The sequence below is a fragment of the Lolium perenne genome, chromosome 4, assembly GCF_019359855.2.
Source record: "Lolium perenne isolate Kyuss_39 chromosome 4, Kyuss_2.0, whole genome shotgun sequence".
In the NCBI taxonomy this organism is placed as follows: domain Eukaryota; kingdom Viridiplantae; phylum Streptophyta; class Magnoliopsida; order Poales; family Poaceae; genus Lolium; species Lolium perenne.
Window position 1 is genome coordinate 314,341,922 of NC_067247.2, and position 20,009 is coordinate 314,361,930.

Genomic DNA, 20,009 nt, shown 5'->3' on the forward strand with positions numbered 1-20,009 from the left:
GAAGCGATTGAAGGTTGAAATTGTTGTGATCCTATGCAAACTTGAGAAGCTGTTCCCCCAGCTTTTTTGATGTAATGGTGCACTTAGCTATTCATCTTCCTGACGAGGCTCTTTTGAGGGGTCCTGTTCATTATGGTTGGATGTATCCAGTTGAGAGAAGATTAGGTTATCTAAAGTCTACGGTCCGTAACAAAGCAAGGCCAGAAGGTTCTATCGCAGAGGGCTACATTGTTGATGAGTGTTTGATTTTTTGCTCTTGATTTTTCAAGGATGGCACAGAAACAAGATTTAACAAAGATGATAGGAACCAAGACATACGGAGAAAACCTGATCGTGACGAGATGGAAGTATTTTCAGTTGGAGCTAAAGGTCTTGGGAAATCCATTTTGAAACATTTTGACAAGGAATTTGACAAAATGGTTTGGTATGTGCTGAACAACTGTGACGATGTAGAACGTTATATCAAGTAAGTAGTTAGCTTCACTTTAGTAACTACTTCTCAATGTTGCAGACATAATTGTCCTGTATTTCATATGTGTTTTTTCTATGTTTCAGTGAATTTCGACAAGAATTGGGAGGTAGGGGTGTGCGTGACATCGAGGAGACGGTTCAGAGAGAGTTTGCAGGTTGGCTTGCAAACCATGTGAGACAGTTGGACAATGCATAAGAAGATTTGAAGTCTCTGGCTGCTGGGCCAGACCGGCGTGTAGTAGTATACGCTGGTTGCAACGTAAAGGGTGCGAGGTTTCGCACGCTTACTTGGGATAAAGACCTGAAGACTCAAAATTCGGGCGTAGCGACTAAGGGATCTTTTGGTGATGCAGATGAGACCGAGTTCTATGGTGTTCTGCAAGAAGTTCTTGAACTGCAGTACGGGACTAACAAGCACGGTGACAGGTCCGTGTACTTGTTTCGTTGCGACTGGTTCGACCTTGCGGGCAGGGGTTCCAAGATAAAAGATGATGGTTATTTTAAAAGCGTTAACACTTCTGTCCTATGGTTCAAGAATTCACCATTCATATTGGCCAGTCAAGCTGAAACATGCTTCTATTTGGAGGATACAAAGTTTGGTGATCCGTGGAAAGTGGTGCAGAAGTTCAGCCATAGACACGTGTACGACGTTCGAATTAGAAGATGGTAACGATGATGCATTTGTACGGAATGAAGACGCATACCAGGAGGATGAAGGTTCAGTCGACCATACATTTCATGATGTTGTCGACCTAGACGAGGAAGCGAGAGGTGGAGGCGAGAGGAGGATGATCATCGTCTTTGATGAAGTTGTACATATTCATGATGCTCGTACAATTCGTGAACTAGAGAACGAGGAAGATAGTCCCAATGTTGACATGGATATGAGCGAAGATGAACTAGAGAATGAGGAAGATAGTCTCATATTGGAAGAGAACATACATGATGACGAGGGAAAAACTTCGGAAGAAGATAGTGATGTAGATTGATAGAAACATGTTATGCATACAACTATATGTTTTGTTCCAAACATTTGAAATGTTCTTATTTAGATGTCTACGATCTCGAACTTGTCATTCAATTATCCAGAAGGGTTTAAGAGCAAATTAATATAAGCTAAAATATGGACAAATATAAGAAAAGCCAACATGTCGGTAACATAACTTTGACAATGGTTTTAATTAATCGACACTTGACACGATTACAACCAGCAGCACGATATGACTAAATATTGTTTTAACAGAAGCAAAATCGACAATCGCATAAAGAGTCTTACAACTTAATTTAAACCTAAAGGGGCTTCATAGTTGGACACACGGGCACCATGAATCACTGACTAGCTACTCCAGATCGATTTCAGGCACATGGGTAGCAAACAAGTAAACCCCTGCATTTCCCAGGTAAAGCAAGAACAGCATCTTGTCGCCCATCTGAAGGTGATTTTCCTTGTCCATGAACTCCTTCCACCCATTGACGCAGAGGCGACCATCGTCAGAAGAAATTGCGTAGGACGCACGCACCAAAGTACTGGGATGGCACACAATACTGATTGCACCATATTGTTCCATATCTTTAGGAACCAAACGGCTAGGGATTTTCTGTTCCAACAGTAGAGACATAGTTTAGTTAACACTTGTACGTAATGTAGCTCGCAAAGTTAATGAAATGATATGATCTACTGCTTACCACGTGTTTGTTGTAATTTTCGTTGTTTGTCCAATTCAGAGTATGCAGCATTGGGACAACTAGTGCTCCTTGATCATAATCTCCAGCATTGTGGTACTCAACAAGGTAGTCCAAGTTGTCCACCTGAAGAATGACGGTATGCATCATCCTCCAATTTATCATTGTTCCATCAGTACTACTGAGCGAGTCAACAATGTCACGCTTCGTACGGGACAACTGGCAGTAAGCTGCATAATTAAAATAACTGACATAAGATGGAATAATTAATATGATCAATCATTTTGTCCAAAGGTGAAAAATTACCTGGATGGATTAGTGGTTCAGTTCCAGTTATTACAAGAGTATCCTCACCAGATGAGTTAACTCTGAAAATTAACTCCATGCCAACCTTAAAATTGTACACTCTAGCAAATTCGTTCCAAAATCTTCCGTTGATATAGGTTCTGCCAGCTCTGTTGGTAACATTAACAACAAATGCATGGCCATCTTTGGTTTTGAGTGCAGCTTCAAAAGTTGTCCTGTGGGAGGTCTGGACACCATACTTCTTAAGGAAATACGGTCTATAGTAGCAAGGGATGACCTAAATTCAGTACAGTTAATACAAAAGTAAGTTAACTATTCTGAAAATTCAATAAGATAGAAACATGTGAATGTTACACATCGTGTCATATTAGGACCTTGAAGAATCACGAATTGCATGTAGCTACTGTAAAATCTAATGATCAGGTAGAATTATGCGTCTACTCGGATAATCACCGAGTCTCAGATCTTGGACTTCTATCAGCACATATCTGAACTTCTATCAGCACATATCTGAACTTCTATCGGTATACGACTGAACTACCGATACCTCTATCTCTAACAGCTACAACTATCGTAAAACTCATATGAACGTAAAAGTTATCACAACTATCCTAAAACTCAACCATAAATAAGCGGTTAATACATATGGTGACCAACAATTATTACACACATCTGAATAATAGTACTAAACTAGCAATAACTACTAGGATCACGTGTTAAACTTTGATGTGGCGGTGAATTAATAAAACATCTGAATGAATTTTAAACTTATAAGTGCATGTACCGTCTTCTCCTCAAAACCCTCTTGTAGTGTTTGCACGAAAAAACCTAACGCGACTCCCCCTCCGCCGCACATCCCCTTCTTGTCAAAGCAAACTGGACACTGCAAAAAATATGAAGAAAGATTACAAATCGGAAACAACGATCGATCGCGAGACGTACATGTTATTTACGTACTCCACTAGTAGGCGCCATCCTTGGTCTCGACGCGGAGCGAGAGTCTTACAAGTCCCGCCGGCGAGATTAGTGGCGAGCTGTGGCGGCGAGAGACGTGGCGAGATCTGGCGGCGGCTGAAGGAGGTCGTGATATGATGGCCAGTTATATCGTGGAGTAAATTTCGGTAGGTCAAGAGGAGTGCAAATGGGCGGTGCTGGGTTTTGACGTGACAACACGATCGAATGCGCGTCAGTTGGACTGCACGTCAGTTGGACTAGACCCGCGTCAGTATTCTCTTCGTCTACCGTCTCAATATTCGCACGGAGTAATTAATGGGGATGATATTTATCCCCTTCCCCCTCCCCTACCGTCTCAATATTCGCACCGCATCCTGGTTTCCACACTTCTCGTCGTCTCCGCTCCCTCATTATCTTCGTCTCCCGCCGCCGCGTCGCCATGGACATGGATGAGCAGCAAATGTACTACTGGTCCAGCACGCGCGCAGTCCACATCCACGACGGCCAGGACCTGGAGGTGGTCTACACCAACGACCCCTGGGAAGTGCGCCGCATCCTCGACATGTACACGGAGTGGCTCAAGGAGGACGAGCACAAGTTCGTCGGCCTCGACTTCGAGTACACCAACCATCGAGCCGAGGACGAGAAGAAGATCGCCGTGGTTCAACTCTGCATGCGTCGACATGTGCTGGTGTTCCACTACGCAGCGTAAGAACTAATCCCCTTTTTTAATCTTTCGATTGGGGTTTTTTACTTGCCGCCGTTGTGTCTCTCTTTGACTCTCGTTAGACATTGTTCCCGAAAATCAGTACATTCCCGATCTAAATCTGCTAGACATTGTTCCCGAAAAGCAGTACATTCACGATCTAAATCTGCTACACATTGTTCCCGATTTATTAATTTGTTTCATCTTCGTCTCCTCTGTAGGTTCTTGCATATTTGTAACTGATCTGTGACTAGTACATTACTTTGTTTACTGCAGTGCTAACTGGTGGGAGTCTCTGGCTATCTGCGATTTCTTTTGAGAAGGCGCTACGTTTGCGAGTGTTGACATCCGTGGTGACAAGAGAGTTCTGTGGAGGACATGGCACATGGAGATTCCTTGTGAGTACTACGTCGATCTCCAGGATGAGTACTTCAAGTACACTGGTCATGCGAGGGCTGGCATGGCTACCATGGCAGCAAGACTCATTGATTCATGGTACGGTGATATGAAGAAGAAGTTCCACCACCATCGGCCTGCATCGTGGGGGACTTCCCACTTCCAAATATGAACATCGAGTATGCAGCCATTGATGCCTGGGTCTCGTACGAGCTCTACCGCAAGATCGTGGTCGACAGAGTCCTGCTGATGGTGGATTGATCATCTCTTCTGCTGCATGACCCCCTGATCTTTTGGTTTGGTCTCCCTCCTGCGTGAGGTGCTTTTGGCTAGTAGTCCGTTCTTTTGAAACTGTAAATATTTTGCCATGATAGTTAACAATTGTCCTGGGAGGTTTCAATTTTATGTTGTGTACATCCTAGTACTTCAAAGTGCTAGTAAACTAAATGTTCAGAGCAGTAGATTTCTTCAAAATCAAAACATACCAGACGTAAAAATCACCAAAAATTGTGATTCAAATTTTCTTTATGACTTTTACTCATTTTCTGAATTTTTTCATCGAAAAAATCTCAAAGTGGTGAACAATAACATAAAATGGTGGCCCCATGGTGGAGATATGTCGAACGAGGGGTTTTCGGACGAAAAGAGGGGGGAATGGCCAAAAACTCACCAAACCACCATGGATTTGGGCAAGATTTGGCACCCTTGTGAAAATTGTGATATGACACCTTGGTTGCTATGGGTTTTGATTTTTTGGAGTTGGTGGCATGGTGTCCCCATGGTGGACATGTGTCGAACGAGGGGTTTTCGGACGAAAAGAGGGGGAAATCGCCAAAAACTGACCAAACCACCATGGATTTGGGGCATGATTTGGCACCCTTGTGCACATTGTGATATGACACCTTTGTTGCTAATGGGTTTTGATTTTTTGGAGTTGGTAGCATGGTGTCCCCATGGTGGACATGTGTCGAAAGAGGGGTTTTCGGACGAAAAGAGGGGGAAATCGCCAAAAACTGACCAAACCACCATGGATTTGGGGCATGATTTGGCACCCTTGTGAACATTGTGATATGAGACCTTGGTTGCTATGGGTTTTGATTTTTTGGAGTTGGTGGCATGGTGTGTCCCCATGGTGGACATGTGTCGAAAGAGGGGTTTTCGGACGAAAAGAGGGGGAAATCGCCAAAAACTGACCAAACCACCATGGATTTGGGGCATGATTTGGCACCCTTGTGAACATTGTGATATGAAACCTTAGTTGCTAATGGGTTTTGATTTTTTGGAGTTGGTGGCATGGTGTCCCCATGGTGGACATGCGAAAGAGGGGTTTTCGGACGAAAAGAGGGGGAAATCGCCAAAAACTCACCAAACCACCATGGATTGGGGCAAGATTTGGCACCCTTGTGTACGTTGTGATATGACACCTTGGTTGCTATGGGTTTTTATTTTTTGAAGTTGGTGGCATGGTGTCCCCATGGTGGACATGTGTCGAAAGAGGGGTTTTCGGATGAAAAGAGGGGGAAATCGCCAAAAACTCACCAAACCACCATGGATTTGGGGCATGATTTGGCACCCTTGTGCACATTGTGATATGACACCTTGGTTTCTAATGGGTTTTGATTTTTTGGAGTTGGTGGCATGGTGTCCCCATGGTGGACATGTGTCGAAAGAGGGGTTTTCGGACGAAAAGAGGGGGAAATCGCCAAAAACTGACCAAACCACCATGGATTTGGGGCATGATTTGGCACCCTTGTGCACATTGTGATATGAAACCTTGGTTTCTAATGGGTTTTGATTTTTTTGAGTTGGTGGCATGGTGTCCCCATGGTGGACATTTGTCGAAAGAGGGGTTTTCGGACGAAAAGAGGGGGAAATCGCCAAAAACTCACCAAACCACCATGGATTGGGGCAAGATTTGGCACCCTTGTGCACGTTGTGATATGACACCTTGGTTGCTATGGGTTTTGAACTTTTGGAGTTGGTGGCATGGTGTCCCCATGGTGGACATGTGTCGAAAGAAGGGTTTTCGGACGAAAAGAGGGGGAAATCGCCAAAAACTCACCAAACCACCATGGATTTGGGGCATGATTTGGCACCCTTGTGCACATTGTGATATGACACCTTGGTTTCTAATGGGTTTTGATTTTTTGGAGTTGGTGGCATGGTGTCCCCATGGTGGACATGTGTCGAAAGAGGGGTTCTCGGACGAAAAGAGGGGGAAATCGCCAAAAACTCACCAAACCACCATGGATTGGGGCAAGATTTGGCACCCTTGTGGGACAAAGGGATATGTAATCTACACAACTCTGGTGTAGCCAAACATTGGTAGTCGAAATTAACTCGAAACTTGCTTAGCTACAGAATAAAGCATCTACACAAATGCAGCGTGCATCAACATGAAATAAGAGATAACATGTGCAGCAGTAATGTCACACTTACGGCAAACAACATATAAACATGACATAGTCTTAAACAACTGGGTATGATTGCCCAGGTTCCAAATAACAAAAGTAGAACATAGTCTTTGAAACATGACATAGTTTAACCATGAACCTCCAGGGGAACAACTAAACAAAAACTAAATTTAGTGGAGAACATGAGGGCCAACAGCTGGACCGACGAGCGGGATGAGGCCAGTCCTGACGTAGTCCCTGAGGAACTTGCCAAAGGCAGCGTGCTTCGCCTTGCTAGCAGGCTTGTGCTTCTGCTTGCTACCTTTTCCAACTCCCGTCGCGTGCTGGATCAGACACTCGACATCGTTCGGGAAAACCCTGCCGCAGAATGGGCAATTAGGCTTTCCGTTCCGACGGAAAGGGATCTGGCCAGTCTTCAGCTTCTTCAGAACGAAGCGGCTCTTCCGGTCCCGGTCCTCCTTGTCATTGTCCAACGTCCTCGAGTCTTCTGCGATTTTGAAAGTAAAGAAGAAGTGAGAGAAGGAAATTAACTGAAATACAATTCAAGCATTAAATATTTTTGTATGAACATTATTAAGAATTAATCATCATGTAGAATCAACATTTATGATCCAGATCCAACCATACATAATTACTTCACTAATATAAATAAGCACCAATTTAAACTGTTGTCACAAATTGTTCATGGGTAATCCAATAATTATTTCAGTAATATAACTAAGCACCAATTTAAGAGAAAATGGTGATTATAAATTTCATGGATCAGGGATCAATCATTTGTTCCCTGAAGATGTACTGATTCATAAAACAATATGGATTCATGACGTCAATAAGCAGGAATTCAACAAAAATGGTGGTCATAAATTACATGCATCTGATAATTCATTTGTTCCCCAAATAAAAATGATGTACACACTATGGTTTCATCGTATAAATAAGCACCAGTTTAAGACAAATGGTGATTATAAAATCCATGTATCAGATCAATTAATAGTACCTATAATATAATTCTTGTAATCATAATCACTCTGGTATGATTCATATTCGGATGAATTTAAGTTTGAAATGCAGTGAGCATTACACTAAGCAGGTATGATTCATCACACAAAAGGAATCATTACAGTTGAATCAAGATGTGCATCAAATATTACAGATCTAGTAACTACAAACCATAAATCAGATGAGCAAGAACCCCAGAATCACCAATTTGTACAACAAGTAGAAAACATGGCAAATCAATCTACCCTATGAGCAAACCCTATGGTGAACAGTAAGATCAAGAAAAACAGGGGATCAATCGGAATAGTAGAGTACCTCGCTGCAGTTGTCGGAGGCCTCCTCTTCGAACTAGTCGCACTCTCTGGGGCCATATAGCTCGCGGTACTGCTTGGAGTGGCGGTAGAACGGGTCATTCGGATCGAAGCCCTGGTCATCTGCTTGTGCCGCGGGAGCGAGGACGTCTCCCTTGGCCTCATCAGCGACGGCGACCACGGCCGGTTGGGCGGAGCCCTCCACGGTCACGGCGCGGCGAAGAGCGGCTCCAGTTCCGGAAGAAGATCCCGCCTCCGCGCCGTCGACTACTACCGGACCATCGCCTTCGCCTCTGTCGACGTTGAAGACCGCACTCGCCTCCAGCTCGTCTCCGCGAACACGCTTCATCTTCGGGATCTTCGGTGGAAGGGGAGGTTGGTGGTGCGCTGGTGGAGGTGCAATCAGGGTTTTTCGCCAGAGATTGGGGAATAGAAGTTGCGGGTGGGAGAGACGATGGGGCCGATGGATATACAGTAGGTGCTGCCGTTTGGGTTCCTCTGTCTGACGCGTGCGTGTGAAAACGTGGATTCCTACATGTAGTCAGTCCACTTTCCCATTACTTTGACATGGGTCCCACGCATGACGGAGGGCAGGCACAGAATTTTCAGTATGGGTATTAAAAACTATAAAATATTTGAAATACGAATTAGTGATCACACATAGCCTCTTCTTGAGTTTAGGGGATGAATTTTTGAAAATTTTCAAACCAAACTGCCAAGATAGCATGCTAGCGTCATTACCCACATGTTGATGCACCCTTATGCCAAATTTCAGTCCATTTCAAGTTAGCTACCTCAAAAAATGGTCAAGAACTGCCCGTTCGAGGTAGACGGGCATAATCTTTCACTACGCACCTCACTTTTGTGAGTGCTTTGGTAGGGAAACAAATTTTTTTCTAGTTTGTTATTTTCCATGGAAAGTGTTAGCCACACATTGGCCAATACACAAGGTTTGGAAAGATTTCAACAAATTTTCAATTTTATATGAAAGTTTGAGTGTTTGGTGAAACCTAGGTTGACCTCATTGCACTAAGAGGTTGTCAAACCTTTTTCCAAGTGAAACTTCTGTTGTAGGGTAATGTGGTGACGCCAAATGAGACCAGCACGTGCTCCCAATTTTCCCAATGCCAAAAATGCCCTCACTTGTGTAAATTCACATCAAACTACACCAAACCTCATGAAAAATTTAAATTTGAATTTTCCACATGAATGTCACAACATTTACTTAGTCCCACTAGTTACTGATGATTTTACATTGAATTTAGCATTTATTATGAGTTTTACTCGTTTTTTGTCATTTTTTAATAAAAAAATAAACAAACACCTAAAATTGTCAGAAAAATCTGAAACTCCTCAGGCACACATACCTACCCTTCATGACCACTTACAAAAATTTGCAGCTCAATCTGAGTCTTTGAAGTGCAGCTTGCTTGAAAAAGAGCCCTTCACCGACATGATCGATGTGGGTCCACACATGGATCGACCCAACCAACATGAGGTTCCACAAGTGTTTTCAGACAAAATCTCACATGTGTGAACAATAACATGTATATGTGGGATGTGTTCTCACATATACCTCACATGCAAAAGGTTTTACAACTTCCGGGGTCGACGATTCGACCGTTATGCCGAAAATGCCCTCACTTGTGTAAATTCACATCAAACTACACCAAACCTCATGAAAAATTTAAATTTGAATTTTCCACATGAATGTCACAACATTTACTCAGTCCCACTAGTTACTGATGATTTTACATTGAATTTAGCATTTATTATGAGTTTTACTCGTTTTCTGTCATTTTTTAATTAAAATATACATGTACAGTTCCATTTTCAGAGTAATATTTTTTCTTTCACGGCAAAAACTTGTTCCCTCCAAATTGTAGTACGCCGGCTGCCAAAACGCCCAAATTTTTTGTTCCCTCCACTCCTCCCGCGCACCCCACCTATCAAATATTTCGCCCTCCCTTATATACGTCGTGCCTCTCCCGCATGATTTACTAGCATCTTAACTCCCCACCCCCCCCCGACCTCATCCTCTCGTGCTCACCCCGATCCGGTGTCTTCGCCAGACGTTCTTCCATCTCGCATCTATCTCCCCGGCCGGTGGTCGCCATGGCCGGCAGTCGTCGAAACGTCGGGGGGGAGGAAAATCGCGCACACACGCCGAAGAAGACGCCCAGCTCGAAGAAACCCCGAGGTAAATCTGTCGGTGATCGGCTTGTTGTTGTGTTTTTCGGATGGTTAGATCGAGAGATCGGTTTTACATGTCTACCTCGCCCGTTTGACCTATATCTAGATCTTGCATATTTGATAGATCCAATCCCGACATCATACGTCTAGGGTTTATCATTTTTATTGCAGAGACAATCATGCCATGCTATGCAATCTTTGCCATCCCGCTGCTGTACAATCTTTTGCGTAGACAATTGTTTGCCGAAACACTTAACTGAACTAATTCCAGCCATTGCCGAAAACAGCCTGACGAGCTACAGTGAACAACGACATTGCTTCAAACTTTTATTCCTCAGTTTCAGAGGGAAGCAGAGTTTGATCTAGAACAATTGTTTGTTGTTTTCTATGGATCTAGTTAGTTTGCACGTGTTTCCCAAATCAATGTGTCAATTAACTCTACATCTAGGAGGTTGATCAGGTCCAAAGGCTATGAACCAAACTACAAAACAATTGACCCATATCTAGGTGATCACAAAACATACTTCCTTTTAAAAAAAATCTGATTCTAATATTGTAACCTCAATGATGCTTTTGGTGTGCATGTGCGTTAGTAACTGAGACAAGGGATTAATCAGGTAGAAATGGTGCATCCTAATTACGACTTCAAACAAAAGTAGAGGGACTTGGCTGCATCCCACTGAAAATTATTTGTTACGAGTAGATATCTAAAAGCACATGATGTCCCTTAGCCTGGCATATGCCCCCTCTTATGTTTTGTTCGTCCACATCTTACGTAGACTCTTATGTTTTCAATCATTTGCTGCTGTACAATATTTTGCAAAGACAATTATTTGGTGTTTTCTATGGAATTGGCCCCCTCTTATGTTTTGTTCACGCTCCGCTCTTCCGATTATTTCAGCGCAGACAGAAAACCCCGTCAAGCCGGCATATGAGCTTGTCAAGGAGAAACAAATGCAAGAAAATGTACAACGCATGGAAAAAGTTTTGGCTGAAAGATTTGGACCTGGCCACAAAAATCAGCAGGAATTCTCTAGTTTTGCACGTTCATTAGTGTATGGTGGGATACAAATAGGAACTAGTAACAATCTAAAGGACACAGACTGCGAAGAGAAGGAGGTCGAAGAGGACCCTTCGTATGAACCGAATCCAGAAGAGATAGCTACTGCTGAAGATGATCTTCATTCAGAAGAGGATCAGCGTATTGTCGGCAAAACTTCAGCTCAGGTCTGTGGAACTATGTCTGAACTATGATAGCAAATACGTACATGCTAAATGTTTCCTACTAATGTAGCCTCTACTTTGCTTGCAGATAGTTGCTTCTTCTGCAACAGTTGCACAGAAGAAGCGATCCAGACCTGAAGTTGCACCATCCAACATTGCAACAAGATCAATGGCAACAACTGAACCTGAAGCTGGGTCATCTGATGAGCCGACGGCCACTGCTGGTCAGAACACTGAAGGAGCACCCTCACCTAACCAGATCATGACATCTGGAGGCAGCAACTCATCTCCTGAGGACAATCAAATTGTAAACTTTCAGCCGCAAGGTATGAAAGTTTCTAAAAACTAAACACTGTACCGCATATTTTCATATAAAAGAGAATCATTTCATATCTCTTATTTCAGAGACATTGACAACATCTGGCGGTAGTAAGATAAAGAGAGGTGGACGCAGACCTACCATGGGCCATGGACTACATGAGTACACAAGAAGACATGGTGGCAATAAGATGCCAATTGAATTCTCTGCTGGTGTCAGGAGACCCAAGGATTATATCCAGTCAGCAAAGCTGAGCAGTGAGGTTGGTATTCACATCCGTGAGAAAATGCCGCTTGCAACACACTGGACACAGTACAAGAAAGATGAAAGTCTCAAGCATGTCATTCCTCATGCTATAAGTACAGTAGCGGTGAGTCGTGTACAATCTTGGTTTAACCTAATTAGTATGCTACATGATCAACTATCTAAGAATCTACTGATTAATGCATCACTATTTTGCAGGGAAAGTTTAGTATGGACAAAAATGATGAGGTGGCTCAAGATGTGTGCACTGATATGCTGCAAGTTAGTATTTGGCAGTTCCGATATAGGCTTAAAAAGGAGTATTGGCCGAAAATTAAAAATCTCACACTGGAGCAAGCATATCTGAAGAAGCCAGATCATGTAGAAGAGAAAAGCTGGAAAGAACTGGTGAAGAGATGGTTTGATGAGAAGTACCAGGTACATAAACGTTATTCCTTTCAATAACAGCTACTGAATTCTTACATTTCTCTGATCTGGATAAATAAAATGCATGTACTAAACATAGGTAGTGTGTGTAAAAAATGGAAAGAACAGAGAAGCTGTGAAACAGTTCCATACCACTGGATCTCGAAGCTATGTTGCTCACTGGGAACTTATAGTAAGTGTTCTGAATTTCCCCATACAGTTCATACTTCTGTCATACACAGTGTACAATGGTAATATGCATTCTACATTTTTTCAAGCGGAAGGCTAAGCAGCAGGAAGAAGAAACCTCTCCAATTGAATTTTTAGAATCACACACACTAACAAGGATAACATTATGAGTGCTGAAGCAAAAAGTGCATATGTAAGAAATATTTCATATTAGCACAATATAATATAATCCAGTTTTGTATGTTGTCCATGCAATGATTGTAATCTTTATGCAGGATAAAATGGTGGCAAAAAAAACGGCGCCACGCAATGAAGATGAACCTGATTTGCAAATTGTTCAGCTAGTTCTGAGCGAGAAAAGCCCATCCACCACCTGCAACAGTACATTCCTACCAAGATTGGGCGTCGCAACAAGCTCCAGGAAGTCTTCTGTCTCAGCTACACGCATCCGAGAGCTACAACAAAGACTGGCAGATCAAGAGCAGAACTCCATACAGGCAGCTGAAAGGTTGTAATATCCCAGGTAATGGGGTTACAAAAATAGAGGAAACAGATGTGTGCATTGCATTCATGCATAGAAAATCCGGGGAATTTTCGCGCTTTAAAGTAAAACAGTCCACGATGGCGAAGTTTCACTTGACCTTGGTGGAATTGAAGTAGCTCATCAAGTCAAGCGTTATAAACCTCAATGTGACTTTGTTAAAATCTTGTTTTGGGTAGAGATGATTTGATCTAAGGGGTTAGATCAAATGGAACTAATAATCAACACAACAATACTTTACTCAATGATCAATTGCTTGATCCTATAAAAGATCATAAAATGGAATTCCTTGCCCTAACATATGAACCTACAATTAATTGGAAACCAAGTAACAATAATTGGAGGAACTGTTCTTCACTTATCTTCTCCATGTCTTAAACTAATCCATGATCCTACCATGAACCTCATGGTATTCATTCTATTTCAATCTTGGAAACAAGACAAGGAGATCAACTCTAGAAATATATATATCCTTTTTTATTCCATATTAGTATACATCAAACCAAGAGAGATGAGAGTTCTACAATAATTATTAGAGAAGCAACAAACCTTGAGCTAAACCTTGGTTATGCATCCAAGTATTCACATCATCATCTTAAAGAGAAACCCTAGGATATTATTCAAGTCCTTCCCAAGTAAGAGAGCCCATTCATATCAATTCTAGCTTTACCTATTAATAAATAGAGGACAATCTTTGAACTAAAGTATTGGGATGTAAACCATTTCATCTTGGAGTGGTGAGATAACCAAATACCAAGTGGAATAAGACTATATCCATGAATTAGTAAAATAAAGGTTGGACTAATCCAACTAAGTCAGACAATTGAATCTTTAGCTCAGCAACCTAAATAAATATTAGGAGTACACCATAAACCTTAGAATAAACCATTCCTATATGAGAGAACTCAAGCGATGGAGTTACACTAAAAATAGATGAGGCAACACCTGGATTTGAGAGAGAGAACTATTCTTATGACCAGATGATCATATCATCATTGTTGAGTAGAACCCCAACATAATATCTCAGGCATTCTCCTGGGATATAAACTTTAGAGGCAACCATAGTAGTCCCATCCAAGAAAGTAAAGTATAAGTACCATACCTTAGCTGATCAAGACAATACTTGATCATGGAAGTGAGAACCCCATTTAATGAGAGATCCTTAGGAAGCCAAACCTTGATCATTATAAATTGAGTGATGATCATAAACCCTAAGAACTTGAGGTAGAGATATTAAGAACAAGTTGATCATGCCTAATCTAGGATCATGCTCTTGAGGTATGTGAGGATAATCTAAATCCCAATAGAATAAGTAGGTATCATTCACCACATGAAATCATAGGGAGGTAACTAGTAAGCAACCCTAGACTTATATCCCAACCTTTACTTGTGAACCACTTGGTGATCATAAGTACAATCCTACCATATCCATACTTCAGAAATTAAACAACCTAAGAAAACCTTAGAGTTAAACTCTATGCTTTATATGGTGAGAAACCATATATCCATATGACCAAAGTTAACTATAAAAAGAACTATAACCAATGTAGTTACTTTAATGATAAATTGAAGATAATAATAGAAGTTAAATTGGTAGAAGATAAAACCCATTCTCAAAACCTTAGTAATTTGGGAAGCACATAAGATATGAAGCAAGTCACCAACTTATCATGGTTGGGGAAAATTAAACCCTAGCACATGCAATATGATGTCATCCCAATTCTATAAACTAGAATTTTATCTCAACCCTAGTTTATGCATCACTATGGTGATCATAATATGAACCTAGGCCATAATTGAGATTCAAACCAATTGCCATTAGGTAAATATCATTATAACCCTAAGAATTGATCATTAGCTGAATTCTATGCTTCACAAAATAACCCTAAGAAACATCTAGTGCTTAAACTCATAATTAAATCCATGGGTGGTGATCAACCACTTATCTCTGTAAATAAAGCCCAACCTTGAGAAGAATAATGCATACTCTAGGATTTTAAGTTATATTTAAAATATAGAACTAATACTAACCTTGAATTTGGATTAATATCAAACCTACAAAATCCTATGAAAATGTTGTTCACATGAAATGTCAGTGACTAATTCCTCAAATGGAAACCAAGACATAGTAACAAACTCTGAAATACTTTGAGATGAAAGTATCAACTCTCATCATTCTAAATAGAATTGATTGCATAATAAAAAGAGAATTAAAGTAAAAAAATATAAGATTAGGTCCAAATGTTATTTTAATTACATTCACAAATATGCAAGTAATTCAATATAGAATATGAATTCAAAATAGAACAAGGAAACAATAGTCAGTAAACTAAATCTTGAATAAATGAGCATCATTACAAATTATTTACAAACAGTATTGAATTCATAAATGAACTCAAATAATAAATATAAAATAGAATTATAAAACAGAAAAGAAAAGAGAAAAAAAAGATAGAAGAGGAGGCTTACCTGCCTCACCTGACCGGACAGCCCACGCAGCAGCCCAGCAGCAGCCTAGCAACACGGCCCAAGCCACCACCCAGGAGCAGCCCACGTACCCCTTCGATCAAATATCGGAGGAGAGGCTCATCCTCATCCTCTTCGTGTACGGGAGGCCAGCGAGACGCCGTGCTCCGCTTCCCCTCGCGCTGGCGCCATCTCCTCGACCGTCGGCGTGACAAGGCACGTTTAGGCTCCGTATAAATATCGCGGCGAACCCTAGCTCCCGAAGTTCTTCCTCCTCTCTCTGATTTTTCCCCAAACCGAAACCCTCACCGAGCCGGACTCCGACCATCGCCGCCGGTAGGGACCTCCCCGAGCCTCGCCATGACCACCGTTGGAATCACCATCCTCGACATGGTCACCGTGTGCGAGGAATCGAGCTAACAAGCCTCCAATCGACGGTGCCAGGTTGTCTTCCCCGGCGCCGGCAGCTGCAAATTCCGGTGAACCAAGCCTCCCTGAGCTTCACCGAGCCCACCAACAGCCTCAGGTCGATCTTGCACATCTCTGGAGCCCATTATTTTGAGTTATTGAAGCACATAGCTCGCAGTAGCTTGGTGGCCGGAGTGCACCGCCGCGGTACCTCACCGCCGGGCATGCTCCGGTGACCTATTTGGGGCGGCGCCACCACCATTTGGTTCCGTTCGTCGCGCTGAATCGATAGAGCATAGCCACGCATCGGGGGATGCACTACATCGCCGGCTTCGTGGTAGTCTAGCCGCCGGCGAGGTGCTCCTCTGCCCAGTCATCGATTTTGACCAGTCAAAATCGATGTGGCTGCTGACATGGACCCGTGGCCCACTCGTCAGGGACTCTGGGTAACACTAGCCCGGGTGTCTTTAGCCAATTCGTTTTAAATTCCAAATTTCAGAAATTTGCTGCAACTTTGACAAATTGTAGAAAATCCAATATAGCTCAGAAAAATAAACATAAGATATCAAAATTCTTATAAAGAAAAACTCTATCCAATAAAAATATAAAATGAAATTTTTATTTTTAATAAAAATTCACTTATTTAATACTTGTTAGTTAAGACTTTAATTCTAATTTTAAATGCTATTAAAATTCAATAATTAGGAAAATCTTCCAAATTAAATAAAAAACCAATAAATAAATAAAGAAAAACATGAAAACTAATTTTCTTTATTTATCATTTGTTAAATCATTATTAGTGAGATTTAAACCCTAATTAATAATTACCTTAAATATTAAATGCAGTAAAAATAATAAAATGTCAAATCCAATATTATTTTTATTTCAAACTCATTAATAACTTCAACTTGATAATGAAGTTATTAAACCAAGAATTATAGGGTAATTAGAAAACCCTAGTTCCATTATACCTTAAATAGTAGTTCATAATTTCATGTGGGATCCTAAAACCTTAATGCCATTCAGAACCCAGCTCCATTACTTCATATGAACCTTAAATGGTTCCCAAACCTGCACCCCAAGTTAACATGTGATCATGTTACTTGAATAGTAGTCATAGAACCATAGTAGCAACTAAATACTCGTCATGTCCACATAAAATATAAAAGACCTATCACTAATAGGTGGGTATCCCATGTGCTCATCTTCATCAGACCTAGATGATCAAATGGGGTTGACCAGATGTAAACCCTAGCTCCAAACCTCAGAGACATTAACCTTACCTATCCATGCTTAGAATCACACCATTGTGATGAACCTAAATAGCAACCAGGCTTATTACCTTGCATTACCTAACCATACTCCACTAAACCCTATTAGTGTAAGATAATCAATAATCATCCTACTTAGGAATCAACTATTTCTTACTTAGTAAATCCAATAGCAAACCCTAGTCAACCTTAAACCTAATTGGGATACTTCTTATTACTTAAGAAGTATGTTCTTCAAAAGTTATTCTTTTGAAGTAAACAGAGAATTATCATCAACCCTGTCTAATAGGACCTATAAACCCTAACTATCTATCACTAGTAAGATATAACCAACCTTGGTAGCACCCATGTGTAATTAATGGCTTAAGATACTTAGGCTTAGTTCAACCCTTACAAGTTCTAGCTGTTGATGAATCCAACTATGTTGTGATCCATCTAATACTTACTCCAGAAACTAGTTGTAACCATAGTAAACCATAAAACTCCACGACCCTAATTATCATACTTGTTCTCTATTAAATAACATGTTCTTCAAAAGTTATTCTTTTGAAGTATATGATAATTAATCATTAACCATGCCATATAGTACTAGAACCAACCACTATTCATTACATGTTAGGATTATACCAAATATTATTGCTGTGTGCTATTAGTGTATTATTATGATATATTACAACACCTGTTTATGATACCAAGCAACCAATCCTGAATAAGAACCTTGTTTGTGAACCACTCTAAAAGTGCAACACACTCTAAACAAGTCATTACAACTCACTGATCCTAAATCATCGGGGTTAGGTCACGCTTAGAGCGATTGCATCTCATACTTATGCATTATTGCATCCTTGCCAATCTTTTAAACATCGCCCTTACCGGACGATGATACTATTTCAGAATTTGGAGTTATCGCGTATCGAAGACCTTGCCTGCATAATCTTGCAGACAAGAAAGGCAAGTTCATCACTTGCTCATGTCATTTGTGTATTTCTATCAAATTACTTGCAAAGTACTATTATTATCACTATTGCATAAAAACCAAAACCACTACTTTCATAACTATGAATATGATTATGTGGTGGGCAATGGAACCATGGATTGTGTTGATATGGTGGAGGTTCCATTGCAAGGGTTTATATCCATCTAGGATTAAACAACAAATGTCGCCAGTGATTCTTGTGCCGTAATACCCGTGTTAACCATAAGATCTGGAATGGGACGGACTAGTCAATCGTATTTCCACCTCTTGTACATCAACGGATGCGCTTACCGTAGCAGTTGTATCTGGCGGAACAACCGGAGGGTGGGGATCCCACTCTAATTCCCCACGGTAAAGCATTGCTTGCCGTAGCAGTTGTGTCTTGCGGAACAACCGGAGGGTGGGGATCCCACTCTAATTCCCCACGGTAATGCGGTCTATGATGGGTTGCAGCTACCGGCGTAGGAGTGTATGGTAGAGCCCAGCACTGTCGTCGTGGTCGGGGTCCACCCTGAAATTACGGGAATAATGGGACCGGCATGGACCCAGGGTCGGGGCATGCAACAAAGGGTGGGTGTGCGAGGTAGCGGAGGAATATGATTGGCTATGACCTTACTCCTGGCCTCACACCAAAGGAAGTGTGGACAAGCCTGCAGCTTGGTTGGCAACAAGGTTAAGATCTCTTATGGGTAAAGCAACACACCTCTGCAGAGTGTAATGAATCGTGACCTGTCACTCCCTGTTTCGGGATTTGGAACTGCGAACGCGGCCGGAAAGGAGCTCCATGAAGTTCTAGTAAACCGGTGAAGGCTGACGGACATAGTTCTTCTGAATAAAAACAACCTTTTGAAGAAATGATTATGAAATCTTGCATTGGTATTAGACTTTCTGGTCTAATGCTGTAGCTAGTGCATTAAACACCTCTTTCCTATAATGAACTTGTTGAGTATGCTCGTACTCATCCCACTCTTAAATCCCCTGCTTAGATATGAAGGCATCGAAGGAGGATTTACAGTGCAACTCGAAGTCCGAGGAGTCAATAACTACCTCAAGAGACAGGACCCTGTCAGAGGAGTCAGATACCACATCCAACAAGGAGAAAACCTAGTTTAGCCATAGAATAGAACTAGCTTCCTAAACCTAGCTCCTACTTAGCTAGAATCTATTCATAGCCTCTATAGCTAGTCAAATACTCTACAAATAGAGTTCGTGATAGAATTAGACTACGAGTCATTCTTCTGGAGTTTATTTGCAGATTTACCTCATTGTAAAGTAGGAGGCTGTGATGATCTTATGTAACAAGAGTCAATGTTGTAATTCTATAGACATGCCTTGGACCCGCATATGTTTCTGTTGTACCACTCTGAGCGATATAATACTAGTGGAACGGTGTTTCATTGGTGTTATATCAGACTTGCATACTACACCATGAAGTGGTATGCCGGGTCACCACAAAGGTACCACGGTGAGATGCAGGCAAGACTGCAAGAACAAGATCACAAATTTGAAGAGA